Here is a 10,601-nt window from a genome sequence, read left to right as displayed (position 1 = left end):
GCCCGCTCGGCCGCGGCCTACGCGCGCCCCCGGGAGGCGGAGCCGCGGCGCGGGCGGGCGGGGTTCGGCGGCGCTGCGGAGAGCGGGACGGACGGACGGGCGGGCGGCGGCGAAGGGGGGGTGGAGGCTGCCGGCAGGCGACCCAGCGCCTCCTTGTCTGCCTGCCGGCTCCTCGGACCGGCGTTTCCGCAGCGCTGCCTGTGCAGCAGAGCCGCTGCCGAAGCAAATGGGGAGGCGGCGGTGAGCGGGCTGCCCCGCTGGGGCGGGAGGTCGGCAGTCGAGAGCAGCGGTGCGGCGAGCGATGCCCCTCACTTTTCTGCTTGCGCTGCCCTTCCTCCTCCTCCTGCTCCTGGCTTTGAAGCTTTTGTTCTCCCCGGCCGCTGCGATGACAGGAAACTTCTCGGAGGGATGGGCTCAGGCCGGACTTGTGCCGCGCTGGGCTCCGCAGGGCACCGGCCACGCCGTGAGGTGAGGCGAGGCGAGGTGTCGCGCCGCGGCCGGAGCTGGATCTGCTGGCGGCGGTTCCAGGGGGCTGGGTTGCAGCCGCCCCTGGTCCGAGGGGGGCGGTGGTCTGGGCGGTGGAGTTGCAGCGGGGACCGCTGAGAGCCCCGCACGGTTGTGCGGGGTCCCACGGCCGGGAGGGTGCTCCAGCTCCGGGTGGACCCCGGGAGTCCGTGCCCGTGGGGCTGGGCCGGTTTGGGGATCGGCGGCCCGGGGAGGCTGCGTGGGCCCAGGGCAGCCGGGCGCCCCCTCTCCCGCCCGCCGCCAGCGCCGGAACCGTTGGCGGGCAACGGTCAGCGGCGCGTGGGCTCGGCAGCGGCTGAGGGGAGGCGACGGGCGGGGACTTCCCGGGGGGCAGAGCAGGGCCCAGGGGCGGGAGCGCTGCCGGCCGCGTCCTGAGGCCGCCCGTGGAGGTGAGGGGCTTGAGGGTTTCCTCCGGCGGCGGTGGGGGCCGCGTTTCCGGCTTGGTTTTCATCGCCATGAGGTGGCCCCGCACTCTGAAGCCCTCCGGGCGAGAGCCGCCCCGCAGGCCGCCGGGGGGCCGAGGCGCCCCCTCCTCCGTGAGGCCGGACGAAGCGTTAGGGGCACGGGGGCTGCGAGGGGGGCTGGCTGCTGTCTGTCACCTGCTCCTCGGACTTTTCATTGTGCAAAACTCTTGATCAGGGAGAAGCTGCCGGTGCCTGGTATGGTATGCGTGTTGCTACTGGTGTGGGGAGTCGCTCCTGGGAAAAAAAAAAGAGGTGCCTCACTTAAAATGCAAAACAATTGGTATTCTTTTAAACGAGCATGCAGTTTCTATTTGGCTATTCTACATGGTTTTCTTCATACTTGATTTTTAAAAGTCAGATGGTACAGTGCAGGTTAGTATATATAGCAACACATATTGTGAAGTTTTGCTTGTAAATCGGTAAAAACACTTTTCCAAGAAAACGGTGGCTTTGCATAAAGATACAGTAACATACACATTTTAAATGGTCAGAGCTAGGTATAGCTGACAAGTTAGATCCATGCCCAAGAGGATTGTAAAAGAAAATTTATTATCCTTGCTGAAAAGACGAGTGCTTAAACGGTGGCAAATGGGTTTTGCACAATGCATTTTCTGTGGGACATCTTGCACGTTCTGATGTTAGAGCAAAGACAGCAGGGGTGTCGGATTATGAAAGAACAGTTTTAAATAGACTGTTTCTAGATAACTGACACTATAAAGAGATTTCAAAGAAAACTGGTAACACAGAATGGCCGTGTATTGTCAGTTCTCAAATGTATTTTTACTGTTGTTTTTGCACGGTTATCTGTTGTGAAAGTGGATTTGCCAACATTGCTGTAGCTATGTTTCCAGGATAACACTAGTAATTATATTTTTAGTCTACGGAAGCAGATTTGGTAACGGCTAGTAATTAGAAGAATAATAATTTCTAACTTTCATTTGAAATATTTACTGCCACATGATCAGCCCTCAGAAACCCAGCTTAACACTGTTTTGCATGACTCATTCATTAGAGAGTGGCCTGACTGTAAGAGCGCATGTTAAACTTTTTTTTTTAACTGAGAAAATAAATGAGACTCTGGGTATTAGATGGTTTGAAAGGTCTGTCTGCTCAGAGGAAGCAGGAAGAAGACAAGATGAGCTTTGCTGATTTTTTTCTTGTATAGTACAGTGTCTAGGTTACTCTTGTCAGGTGGTGATGATCAGGTCATGCTAAAGTCTTCCTCTAAGAATAACAGCAGACAAAGCCTGGAGAGGTTATGGCCACTGCTCTACCAGTTAATTAAATGTACCCAAGACCGTTCTGTCTGGTCCTGAAGACAACTAGCATGGATTAGCCCTTGTCAATGCTGCTAAACTCTCCTGCCTTCCAGAACAGGATAGCTGAGTACAAGCTACTGATTGGGACTGGCTTCTGGCCTGTGTTAAATCTGAAATCACGCCTGAGAATTGCATAGGAAAGCTGTAGGTGGCCTGACACAGAAAGATGCTGTGCTGTAGCAGTTCAGTGGTCTGCATGACTGAGTGAGCTCCCTTTTGTGGGAATGGTTCCTGGCATTGCTTGATTTACTGGTGTGGGCATAGTCTATCAGTAACACTGTAAGTAGCCTCTCTTAACTCTGTGCTCAATCATAGTGATCTAATTTCCCTGCATTGAGGATATTGAGCGCTGTAAAATGCTGCTTTTCATAGTCAGCTGCTTAGAACTGTCAGGGCTGCTTTTTTCTTCACTTGTGCGGGTGGGTGAAGAGGGAGTAGGTGAAGGCTTGGTGGCTTTCCCACTTGCCCATATGGGAGAGTTAAGCAGATTCAGGGAAAGGCTTACACAAGTTGTTCTTGTTTGGGAATGTAATCCCAGGGCAGTGCATGTCCGTAAGCAATCCTAATGGCTAGATGTGAACACGTCCATGGCCTGTGTTCTCATGCTGTTTTGCTACTTTTTAAATTATTTTTCTATAAGTAGCAAGTTGGGCAGAGCAAGTTTTTTTTTTTTTAAATGCTCTGAAGATTATTTACTTTTTGACGCCTGGAGAGATTACTAGCCTTTTAAAGTTATTAGACTAGATGTTTAAAATAAATCATTGTGGACTCACCATGCTTGCTGTCTTTTTTTGTCACTGAACTTATGAACAAAGCCTATGCACTTCATAGCATTCTGTAAGCATGTGTTTTGGTCCACATTTTTTGCAGTGTCTCACTGTTTGTTTAAGTAATGAAATGGTGCGTGTGCATTGTGTTTTTTGCTGTGCTTGCTTTTTGGATATTGATATGTGTAGTTAATCTCCCATAATAGTCTCATAAATAAATTTCAATGCAATTCTAAGGAATATCAGACTTAATTGTTACAAATGAAGAAAGTGAGGTAAGAGAAAGTGTAACTATTTACCTAAAGAATCCTAGTCATAGGATTCAGAAGTAGAATCTCAGATTGAAAATTGATCTATCAGGTCACACTGCCTCTCATAGACTTATAAAATACTTGCATAGAACAGTGTATTTTTTTTTCTCTGTATTTGCTGGCAGCTGTTACTTTGCTAACCTAGCTAGTAGCACAGTTTGAACTTAAGTAGGAAAATTGTTTAGTCACCTCCTTTCCAGTTGCGGATAATGCTTAGATACTTACCTAAACCTTACATGCGTGATGGGACTTAGTAAATGCTTCACTTTCCCAAACAGACAGCTTGTCTCAGTGAAATTCCAGTTGATTTTATTTGGATGAAACCTCATAAGATACAAATCTTAACATTGAGACATTTCAGTGGGTACTTTGGGAGAAAGGTGAGCTATCCTTTTCTTCCGCCTCTATGTAAAAGCACTGATTCAGTAAGGTATTTACACTTAGACACATGTGGAAGTGTCTGAGGAGTCCCGCTGGTTTGAATGGCACTTAGAGAAGTCTTGCATGACTATAACCTAATTTACCTCAATTCAGATGTATGTTATACACAAGCTGTGTTTAAAAGAATGTTGTTAAGACCATATAAGCACAGAAGTGTTTGGAAATTTAAAGCTTTGAAGTGGTGATGGTATGGCCTTTGGGAGCTTTGTACTGTCTAGGATCTGATTTTTTTCAGACTGCTTAACATCTCAAATTGGGCAACCAAAATTAGTGGATAGTTATGATTTTTGTATCACTTCCTTGGTTTTCTCCTTCTTGGAGTTACTAAAGCAATGTTTGAATTGTGTTGATAAAATATGACATGGTGACACACAGTAATTGTGGAGAAAACAAGGTTTTGAACAGTTATTCATCTTGGTGAGCACTGGGCCTTCTAAAGGAAGCTGGGTTCTGTGTGGATAAGTAGTATTTAGTCATGTAGTTAAAGCCTATGTCATAGTGTTTAATTAAAGTTTTATAACTGCTACTTCTCAAGTCGTCAGAGCTTGACTTTCAAACCTTAATAGCATTCATTTTTTAACATAGTTTTTGGATGTGTGATTTTTTCAGTGCTTTTTTTTTATCACTAAAGTAAATGGATGCAAAAGGAGTATATCTTTCAGAGATAAACAGAGTTGGAACCTCTACATGCCAGTTGAGACTGTAGCTGTCTGAGCTGAAGCAGTAGTTTGTGATCCATAGGTGGATTGACAGTGAAGGGAAATAGCATGCTTTATACATGGATTATGAAATGACCCACATTACCTCATAATTTTTATGTAATATAATGTAGCTGACTTGAGGAGGATGGTGAAACTTTGGGGCTTAGTTTCCATGCTGTTGTCCACAGAGCAGTGCTATCTGGTTATTTTACTGTTGTTTTACCTGGAATATTTTACTCTTACTGACCTGTTTCTTTGTGGCTGTCTTGTTGCCCAGCTGCTTCCTGCATTTTTCTGCCAGATCCTTCTCTTTGTTGATTTCATATGTAATTTCTAGTTGTTAGTCACTTTAGTTGGCCAGTTGGAATATTTTATCCTAATTTAGCTTGCAGCCGTCTAGTTGCATGGGTCAGGTCAGCAGGCCTGATTGTGTGTGTCTTTGTGTCTCTCTGATCAGGTCAAGAAGGCAAAGGGGAAGCAGTAGGCTTTCAGATCCAGCACTGTCCTGATTTGTGCTCGGATAGAGTTATTTTTCTTCCTAGTAGGTGATATAGTGCTGTGTTTTACATTTAGTATGAGAGTAATGTTGATAGTACAGTGATGTTTTAGTTCTTGCTGAGCAGTGCTTACACTGTCAAGGACTTCTCAGCTTCTTGTACCCTGTGAGCGAGAAGGCTGGAGGTGCACAAGAAGCTGGGAGGGGGCACAGCCAGGACAGCTGACCGAAACTGACCAAAAAGGTATTCCATACCATATGATGTCATGCTCAGCATTTAAACTGGGAGTAATTGGCTGGACGGGGGTCACTGCTCAGGGTCGGGCTGGGGATCAATCAGCGGTGAGCAATTGCACTGTTTGTCACTTGTTTTGTATATTCTATTATTATTTTATTATTATTGCTTTCTTTTCCTTGGATGTCCTGTTAAACTGTCTTTATCTCAACCCATGAGCTTTGCTTTTCTTCTCAATTCTTCTCCCCATCCAGTTGGGTGGGAGGGGAGTGAGTGAGTGGCTGCGTGGTGCTTAATTACTGGCTGACAGTAAGCCACAACAAGTGCTTAGATTTAACAGACTGTGCTGAAGGAGTAATCGCTGTTATAGCGTAAGTGGGCTGAGGCTGGAGCATAGAATTACAGAATAACTGAGATTGGAAGAGACCTCAGGAGGTCATGTGAGCCAACAGTGCTCAGAGTTGAGCCAGGTTGAAAGTTAGATGAGGTTGCTCAGGTGTCCACTTGAGTTTTGAATATCCCCAAGGACAGAGATTCTGCAACCTCTTTAAGTAACCTGTTTCAGTGTTTGACCACTCTCACTATGATTTTTTTTTTTTCCTAAGGCCTAATTGAAATTACACATACTGTAGCTTGTGTGCATCGTCCTTTGTCCTTTGCTGCGAACCCCCCAGAATAATATGGTTCTTGTGCTCATTAAAAATACAGATTTTTTTTTTTTCAGATGCGTAATAACACATTTTCTGTCAGGAGAATATATGACTTTTGGCAAACGTGAAAAACAATCCTCTTCCAGACAGTCCTGCAGATCATCTTCAATAGCGTGATGATCAAATTGGTTGAATTCCTTTTTTCTTTTTCTATGGGCAAAATAAAAATCTTTTGCTAGCCTTGCTTTTTGGAACAGATGAGATGTTTGAAATTTCTCCTTTCTTTCTCCCACATGGTCATGCATTGTATTTTCCAGCAGGTGCCTGCCTCGTTATGTGCAGTGAATGAATGCTGGTGGTTTAAGAGGTAAATCTAAGTTTTCAGTCTGAGCTTCTGAAAGCTAGCTATTTAGTTCTGTTGCTTTTTTCAACCTCATTAGGTGTATGGACCCCTGCATAGCAAATTTAAACTTGCTGACAATAGGCTACCTTTAAGGGATCTGTTAGAAATAACCTGCAGAGGACTATGGTCATGCTGAGGTAGTCTCAGCTAGCCTTCCAGTCAATGGAGAAAAATAAGCTTGTCCAGAAAGTGGTTTATCCCACCTACGGCTGAATTACTTGATCAGTGTCTCTCTGCTTTGTATCCTGAGAGTCTCAATGGCTCTTCTAGCCTTGCTATCCAACCTTTAGGACAGCTATGTTTAGGCAAGGTTAATCCTTGTGAGCACTTTTGCAGTCCTTTATTTTCTTGTCATTATTCAATATATGGTCGCATGCCTTCTTTATAACCCATTCTGAATGCTTAATAATTAACTTTAATGTGTGTTTCTTCTGTGATGGTGTTCATCCCTATAATATCTCAGTTCTTCAGGAATATTAAATTATCTTCATTACCTCACTATCTTGTACAAGCTATCTCCTCATTTTAAAACCAGGAAAAAGGAAAAAAAAGTGATAGGAAAAAGTTCACAAACGAGGTGTTCAGTTTGGGTTGCTTTGAGCACAATGGGGAGACTTTGCAATAAAGGGGATGAAAAAGCATGTATTTTGTATGCAAATTGCAAAATAATAATCCTGTCTTTCTAAAGCTGTCTTAACTAGAACTTCAAAACCTGATACTACTTAGAAATAGTTATTGCTACAAGTTTTCTACATCAGTAGTGTAATTCACAAAATTATCCCTTTCAAAGGATTGCACAAGGTTCATTGTGTGTAATGATAGAAAAGAGAGTATGATATCATCTGAAAAAATAGAAACAACTTTTTTGTCACAGACTTGAAAAGTAATTTGAAAACACATAATATTATAAGTTGATTAAATTCTTACCTTCAGTAGATAATACTCCAACAAGCCTTTATTATTTGATCATTTTGATTTAGAATGCTCTGTCAAGTTGTCACTTCTGAATTTTCTCTAGACATTTTTCTGGAGTCTTGCATGATATTTGTGGATGTGTTTAGAAATACATGCACATAATATATTGGTGATATTTTGATCTCTGTATCTCTAACTGTGTGTGTATATCCTTTTGCATATGTAAACTCCGAAGTGCAGACAATGATTTCAAGCTTTATTTGTATCCAGATTTCCTGTGGTTCCTCTTACTACCAAAATGATTTTAAGAAACGAAGTAAAAAAATCTCCAAACCAAAATCTAAACTTCCCGCATCTAGCCAAACACTTACCGTGAAACATTGAAGGAAAATGTGTGTTGTGTTTGTACTTCCATTCTCTCAAAAATGCACACATGCACACTGGTACCCAAGACCTTTGTATGCTTATATTGAGTACTCTGGAAAAATTAATGTGTGGCTTGGAGAGGAACTGCTTGTTTATTTTTGGAGCAAAATCAACTGAGTAGCAATGGGGCCTCCCACCTCTTGCCTTATTTCTGATTTGAAGGATTCTTGAGTTGGTAGAGCTGAGAAGTTAATTCCATCCTTCACACTACTGAATTCATTCAGCATGTTTGCTCAGGCTCCAAGTGTGTAATTTATGATAAGGAGGTGACACACGGAAGAAATTTGGCAATATTTAATACTGACTCATAAAGGCATGTTCAGAGTATTTATAACGGGGAGAGGCTGTACTATGCCTTACTGGTATCGGGACATCGGCATCTGCTGTAAGAAATTTCTGTTGCATTTATTGTGAGGATAGAGACGAGGCTGAGTGCATTTGCTGACTGAAGTTAAGACCCTTTTCCCTCCCTGTTCCCTTCATTTTGATAAGATAAGAAGGCAAGTTCCAACTACATTAATCTTTTCTGAAAATACCAAATCAAAGCATGAAATCTCAGGTAATAGCACTTTTGCTGTTAAATTGCTAGATCTGAATGAACTGGATTAAATGTGTGTTTTCAAGGCCACCACAAATGATAGACTTCAAAAAGTGTCTCCACGGTACACTGGCAATATGGTGATGCACTTTGGGCTATTATCAACAAGGCTGAAAATGTAGTAGTCCCCTATTCTCTCTTTCCCTCACTGTTTTCAGAGTCTATCTCTGTTCCTGGGTGTGCAGCTATTTGAATAATTAATCAGATTCTTTATTTCTTGATGACAATATAAATGAATATGAATTAGGCATTGGCTCAGGGACTGATCAGTCGCTTTGGTGGTCTTCCGAGATTTTGCACTTCTAAAACAATGAGAAAGATGGATTATCTTGATTCTGTTGGATTATCTTGATTCTGTTATGATGTTTTGTGGCTCCTGGCGCACTCCAGAGAACATTGAGGATCCCAGCATCCTGACTCCAGGAAGGGGGGGCTAGTGAATCTCTCCTGGGCTGGGCTGATATCAGCCTTTGACAGGGCAATTTCTGTAGTTTTCTGAAAATTCAGGATCATGGAATGCACCTATTAAGCATTGTGCAGCTGTTGTATAGAAGCACCCATCTGTATCAGTTGTTCAGGCAGTACAGATGTTTGCTGACTGATGTAGGTACATAGAGTTATTGAGTTCAGCTACAGTACTGTTAAGAAGGAAAATAATTATGATAGATACCTGAAATGGCTTAGATGAATTTGCTTTCCAGCAATGCGCATTCTGACTGCTGTCTAAGCTTATGTGGTTACTCAAAGCTGTGTTGAAATTAGGTGAGATCAGTCTCAACCCTGTTAGAGGAAGATGTTTTTGGAGTGAAAAGAAGATGCTATTAAGGAAACAGACTTCCGTAAGGTCTCAAGTTGGGGCTTCGTATTGGTGAGCTCTTACTAAAGTTGCCAGAAATTGCCAAAAGAGTGACCCAGTTCACTGCTCAGCCAGTCTGGGGCCTGCAACACCAGTGTATTCTAAGTACTTCAAAGAGCTGTTGTCTACATCATGAAAAGGATTAAACTAATGATTTCAAAGTGTTTTCCAAAATATATGTAATCAACTACCTCTATTGGTTGATTAACAGCCTGTTTCCTGAGAGCTTAGAATAATAGTATCATAGAATGGTTAGGGTTGGAAGAGACCTTCAAAGGTCATCTAGTCCAACCCCCCTGCAACAAGCAGGGACATCCCTGACTAGGTCAGGTTGCTCAGAGCCTCATCCAACCTGGCCTTGAACATTTCCGGGGATGGGGCCTCCACCACCTCTCTGGGCAACCTGTTCCAGTGTTCTACAACTCTCATGCTAAAAATTTTTTTCCTAATATCCAATCTAAATCTACCTCCCTCTATTATAAAACCATTACCCCTCATCCTATTACAACAGGCCCTACTGAACAGCCTCTCCCCGTCTTTCTTGTAGGCCCCCTTTAGGTACTGGAAGACCGCTATCAGGTCTCCCCGGAGCCTCCTCTTCTCCAGGTTGAACAGCCCCAACTCTCTCAGCCTGTCGTCATAGGAAAGGTGCTCCAGCCCTCTTATCATCTTTGTGGCCCTCCTCTGGACCTTCTCCAACAGTTCCATGTCCTTCTTATGTTGGGGGCTCCAGAACTGGACACAGTACTCCAGGTGGGGTCTCACCAGGGCAGAGTAGAGGGAGAGAATCACCTCCCTCCACCTGCTGGCCATGCTCCTCTTGATGCAGCCCAGGATGCGGTTGGCCTTCTGGGCCACAAGAGCGCATTGTGAGCTCATGTTGAGCTTCTCATCCACCAGCACTCCCAAGTCCTTCTCCTCTGGCTGGTCTCGATCCATTCTCCATCCAGCCTGTAATTGTGCCTGGGATTGCCACAACCCAGGTGCAGGACCTTGCACTTAGCCTGGTTGAATTTCATGAGGTTGGCACGGGCCCACCTCTCCAGCCTGTCAAGGTCCCTCTAGATGGCATCCCTCCCTTCCAGCGTGTCGACGGCACCACACAGCTTGGTGTCATCGGCAAACTTGCTGAGGGTGCACACTATCCCACTGTCCATGTCACCGATAAAGATGTTGAACAGGGCCAGGCCCAACACGGACCCCTGAGGGATGCCACTCGTGACCGGTCTCCACTTGGACATTGAACCATTAACCACTACTCTCCGAGTGCGGCCATCCAGCCAACTCCTTATCCACCGAGTGGTCCGTCCATCAAACCCATGTCTCTCTAGTTTAGAGAGAAGGATGTTGTGCGGGACAGTGTCAAAAGCTTTGCACAAGTCCAGGTAGATGATATCCGTTGCTCATCCCTTGTCCACCAATGCTGTCACCCCGTCATAGAAGGCCACCAAATTGATCAGGCACGATCTGCCCTTGGTGAAGCCATGTTGGCTG

At 44.5% G+C, this 10,601-nt stretch overlaps 1 protein-coding gene across 3 annotated transcripts in view; it reads left to right on the top strand.

Moving 5' to 3' along the window:
* Positions 1-125: 125 nt before the first annotated feature.
* Positions 126-10,601, top strand: part of GPR63 (G protein-coupled receptor 63) — a 32,577-nt gene continuing 22,101 nt past the window's right edge. For 2 of the 3 annotated variants that reach the window (XM_086745006.1, XM_086745007.1), the window contains exon 1: positions 126-468. The gene's annotated coding sequence lies outside the window, so the exon portion shown is untranslated. Of the gene's footprint in view, positions 469-5,193; positions 5,269-10,601 lie in introns of those variants that run through there. The other variant, XM_086745008.1, reaches the window with a different exon arrangement.

This window comes from Chlamydotis macqueenii, chromosome 3, assembly GCF_036417535.1.
Source record: "Chlamydotis macqueenii isolate bChlMac1 chromosome 3, bChlMac1.mat, whole genome shotgun sequence".
Classification (NCBI taxonomy): domain Eukaryota; kingdom Metazoa; phylum Chordata; class Aves; order Otidiformes; family Otididae; genus Chlamydotis; species Chlamydotis macqueenii.
Note: the sequence above shows the minus strand (reverse complement) of the source record. Positions and strands in the feature narration are given on the sequence as shown.